Here is a 5,798-nt window from a genome sequence, read left to right on the forward strand (position 1 = left end):
AATTGAAGGTTGCAAGTTGGATTTGGGATCGAAAGTCAGAGGTTCAAGGTACGATCGGAAGCATCCGAATGCAGAAAAAAAAAACGGAGGAGGCATCAGGTTCGAAAGTTGTTATCTTCTTCTTAATGTATGTTCCCTAGATTTCTTTCTCTTACATTCCTTTTTTAAAGATTCTTTTATTCCCTAAATCAGGTACGCAAACTGTTCTCTTCTTCTCCATCTATTTTTGGAATGACAACCTCTCTTGTTAACCTAAAGGGTATTTTCGACTTTTTTTGTTTTTGTTTTTTCTAATTAATATTTGATGTTGATTTTTGTTTTGTTTGGTTTGTTGTGTAGGGGATTTAGCAATGTGGTGATTACATGGGAAAATTAAGCAAATGGAAGTTGCAGTTGAGCAAGCTGCTCAATCACGTTCAAGAAGAAGCAAGTGGCAGTTTATGGGGACAAGTGATGCTGGTGCTAAAGAAGAGCTTCACCGGGTGTATTGTGCTAAAGAAGACCTTCTGCCCATTCCATGTTTCTCTCAACTGTTGAGTTATGTCATGATAATGATATATATTTCTTTTCAGGTTGTAGATGTTGGAAGCAAGAATTGTAATCACTAATTCATCTCATGTTGTAAGAATTCAAATTCAGAATTACCACCTGCAGTCAGCTATTTTGGAGATGAGTATACATTCAATCTAGAGACACAAGTACTCTAGCTAGTATATGTGTATGTATGATGTTTATAGGGCTAATATGATGTAATTTTGTTTGTCTGTTTGAGCAGGAAACGCTAGTTCATTCCAAAAGTCACTTGTTTTATGCAGTAGGTAGCATTCAAACACAAGTTGGAACCTTTCTTCAAGATAAAGGAAATTCTTTTTTTTTTTCTATCATAGATCATAAGAATAGCCTTCATCTTAAATGATCTTCTAACAGTTTATCTTCCTCAAAAGGTTTCTGATTCTATGTTAGTTTCTAGAACAACATGGGAAGGTGGTCAATACAATAGGGATGAAAAGAGTCGATTGGATGCTCTGTGTTTAGCAATGGAGCTAGGAGCTGATCACATCGATGTTGAGCTTCAGGTTCCTTTCTTCTCTGTAGGTGCAAATGGTGCAGCTGGTCATTGCTTTCTTCGGCTCATATATAGGTATATAAACCATAATTTATTGCAACGTAGTTATTAACTCAATAACATTTAATAAACTTATTTTTTCTCAAAAACAGAACAATTGAATCAGGGCAAATTTGTAAGAACTAAGAAGTTGGACTTAGTAGGGAAAGCCTCATTTTCCTGACTTTCTATATCAACTTCTTTATGGATTAAGTGAAAAATAGTTTGTCTTATACTCTTATTTTGTATTATAACTTATGCATTTGTTTTTTCATATATTATGATATTTTAAACTCATGGGATTATAATGTCTTTCAGATACACAGATAGAATGAAAAGTGTTGATCATCAAATTACAGTGCTTTTGTATGATTTATTTATAAAAAAAAGTAATGCTTGTTTTCTAGGGTGAGAAGAAGAAGAAAATGAAAACTGAAGATTACTAGGATTGGGAATTGGCCAATGAGACAAAACCGATATGGGTAATTTAAAAAAGTGATTTTTTAAACTTTTTGAGCCATTTGTTTTGTTAACAATTTGTTAATTTATATAATGGAAATGCTGATTAGATTCCCATTGTTGTCAATTGTTAGGGTCGAATTAGTGTCAGAAACTGAGAGTGGATTTTTTCTGATTGCAATCCATATAAATTTTTTTGGAGTGACGTTTTTGAACCATATACCAAGATATAGGTTACTGGAACTACCTGGACTAAAGAATCGTAGCTCAAAGATTTGATTGGAAGAGACAAGAATCTGCTCTAATGAGATTGGACTATCTTTAGTCAATATATCAGTTGACTTGCAGTGTTGTAGTGAAATAATCAAGATATACATGCATGTCTGCAACTTTGAATCATAAATCATCATTTTTTTCTCTTCAATTCTTTTTGTTTTCATGTTTTGGTTGTAAACTTCTAAACTTCAAGTTTAATAATATTTTTAGTGATCTTAAGCTTGCGACATATTTATCTAAGAAGAACTATACAGGAGCCCATTTCTATCGAAATGGTTGGTAATAATTAAATAATAATACCCAAGTTATTTTTTTATTAAAATATTGGATGATTTAATCATTCTCCAAGTTATTGATACGATACAGGTGTTCCTTCACTTTTGGCTCTTCCACCTGGCTGTAAATTCTCAGATTGCATTGTGAGGTGAGTTTACTTTATGCGGATAATAATAATAAGTTAATAACCATATTATTGTTATTAAAAAATAAAAACCATACTAAGCTTACCTCGTATTTCTACTACTCTAGGGACGCTTTGGTAATTTCCATAAACTCTCTCCTTAACAATGGTTTAAATTAGTAATTAATTTAAATTATATATAATAATAATTTCAGATTTGGTGTGGAAGAAGCTCCTATCATTGTTATTCTAAGAGACCCCGACGTCAAACCGGTAGTCTACCATGGCTCAATCAACAATTCAAGACTTATTGATGTCATGGAACAAAATAAACTTGAAGATGCATAAATCATTTTTGTCATTTTTCACACCTAATATGATATTTAATTATTTATTTTTTCAGTAATGCTTCCCCAATTAAGACGTGTTACATCTATGGAGCTTGGTTGTGATCCAAAAGGCTATTCACATGCTGGAAATAACACCACAGTTTGGTATTTTGCTGTTCTTATTGGAAGACAAACCACAGACTCCCTAAAATGCGTTAAGTAAGATTCTTATCTTAATTCATAAAACAATAGTCTTTTATTTCTTTTCTTTAAAGAACAATATTATATATATTATAATGTTAAAGACATGCGTAGGGTCCAAGAGATACTATCAGCTGGTGAAAATGTAAATCAAATTGACCAACACCAAGCTGCCATGTCAGCATTGAAGGAAAAAAGACTCACATTTGCCTGGGTGGATAGTGAAGCACAAAAGGTATACATATGTTGTAGACTGAAACTAACAAACAGAACACAAATACTAATATTTATTCATATTGACATTCATCTCTTTCTGTAAGTAAATTATTTTAAATAAAAAATACCTGAAAAACCATAACATCCTGGTAATCAGACTTTTATGATAACATGGCCACAACATGTTTTTCTTTTATTCTCTACTCACACCTATTATGCAGGATTGTAATAGTGACTTTGTTGCCTCATGCCTGCAGTGATAACTCTTTGTCCACACAATCATGAGGTTCCCATCTATAAATCAGTTGAAGAAAATTGGGAAAGGATTCATGTGGGCATCTGAATTCTAGCATGTCAGTGAGCTCTTTCCCTTTAATAATTAAAATAATAATTGAATGTTTACTTACTATTAATTATTATGTTCTTGATTTCAGGAGAAAACGCAGATGACATCTGTGGACCGAATGGCAGGTGCAAACATTCCATCTTTGGCTGCTATGGAGCAGACTCGAATGCTAGCACACACTTTAGCTCAGAACACCAATCCAAAGTTTCAGGTTACTTTACTTACTTTGAATTAAAATTGTCTTTTATTTATTTATTTTTTTATAATCAGGATATTATTTATTTGGTTTGGCAAATAATAACGAGGCCAGGCATGTAAATGGGGATTGGGAAAATGAATATCAACATCAATATAATGCAGACCCTTCCTCTACCTCTTAGGCAGATCAGTATGCACGTGAAGAGGCAAGTAAAACTTTTCTCCTCTTAATCTTATCAACAGGTATCCAATAATCAATGCGTATGAATGTGTTGCACAAAAAGATTTCATTTCAATCAGTGCTTATGTGCCAGGTCAGCCTTCTAGGTCTGGTGGTATGTTTTGTATAGATTGGAATCTGAGAAGCCGATAGGTTGCTACAATGCTTCTGTTCAGGTATAGCTACAATTGTTTTTATGCTTCCTTGTGCAATTGTTGGCCTTTTAAACTAGTGTCAATTTTGAAACCTAGAAACAAGTTACTATAGAATATCATTTTAAAGTAATGATAAGCGAAGATTTTGTGATAATGTTTCAACACATGCAGGAACTGACTGTAATTGATGATCTTCTATCTGCTTTAGTTGGAATTGAGGGACCATATATTTCTATCAATAGAGTTGGAGGGAATGATAACTCCATTATCTTCAATGTTGACGGATCTATGGATTTGGCACTCCAGGTTAAGAATCTTCACATATACAATTATACATACATAGATGCACATATGTATGTATCTATAACTTCATGGAACTCTTTTCACTTTTGGGAAATAAATGTTGCAAGAAAATGCAGGAATCATTGAAAAGAATATTCCCTTTATGCAAGAGCTATTTGATTATCAATCAATTTGTGGAATCAAGATAACAGTTCAAGTCTGGATTAGTTAACCATGCCTTTGCTGCTGCACTAAGGGCCCTCCTTTTGGTAATATATTTATGTTCAATGTTGCCTATTAGATGATGGTTTCTACTGCATATAGTTATAAATAATGATATAGTTTCTTACGTATTTGATATACACAACAATACAACTTTGCAAATTCTAAGTTTTGGAAGCTATAATGAGTGATAAATTTACTAATACAATAACAAGTCAAGTTATTCAATAGGAATCATGGACTATGTAAGATAAATATAACAATATAACACATTTTAGGTTACATATAGTTAGATAAAACCTCTTAATAACATTGTACAATCGGTCCCCTTTACACTTTGTTACTTCTTATTTATGATTATATTGGATTTAAAATTAGTTTTCATGCTTTATCAGGGTGCTGCAAATATAAAAGTGGCATGAATAAATATGAACAACAAGAGCAGCCGGTCACATAGTGTTTTCACCTGTTGGTTCTCACAGGTAATTTGGTAGCTTAAACCATTGAGGTAAGGATGATGTGATCCTTTGTTTATTTGTTTTCAGAGGTCAAGTATTGCTATCAACCAATTAAAATTTCGTTCACCAAATGTTAACCTTGGTCTTTGCGTTTTTTGTTCATAGATTACAAACACCAATTTCCTTCAAACAACAGAAGATCTAGAGTTTAAATGGGTGATTGAAGGTGATGGATGTAAACTTGATTCTGGAACTCTCAGTCTACCAACATTAGAGTTTAATTGGGTGATTGAAGGTGATTTTGGTTCTTGAAACGAGACTCAAGATATCATATTTTGGCATGGCTAGAAGCTTTGGAGGAAACGAGATTCAAGAAAAAGTAAACACATAGAGAGTTGTTGGCACATAGTAAGCTAGATGATGCAATTGTATATAAATGAGTTCATTTTTTTTTATAACATTTATTCACTTTTGGAATAATTATTTGTATTTGACATATTAGTGAAATGAATTATCTTTGTTATTTATGGTATTTTATTTTATGAGATTTTTAATGTATTATTTAATTTGAAAATTAGTAAATCTATAAATAATATTTTTTTAAAACATTTAAAATTATGATACGCAAAAATGTTTGTCGTCTTCATTTATGACATGGACTTTCTTGACAGGGACTTTCTTGATACGCATTGCGTGTCATTAACATGCGTGTCGTAAGGTTACGACACACGAATGCGTGTCGTCTTCCTTTATGACATGGCCTTCCTTGATACGCATTGCGTGTCTTAAAGGCGCGTCGTCATTGCACGTTGTAAATGAGCGTCGTAAATGCGCGTCGTCTATAGACGACGCTCAAAAGCGCGTCGTCTCTCTTTATGACAGGGCCTTCCTTGACGCGCATTTGCGCGTCGTCTAAGCCTTTTATGACGCG

The sequence above is a fragment of the Lactuca saligna genome, chromosome 4, assembly GCF_052625555.1.
Source record: "Lactuca saligna cultivar CGN05327 chromosome 4, ASM5262555v1, whole genome shotgun sequence".
In the NCBI taxonomy this organism is placed as follows: Eukaryota; Viridiplantae; Streptophyta; class Magnoliopsida; order Asterales; family Asteraceae; genus Lactuca; species Lactuca saligna.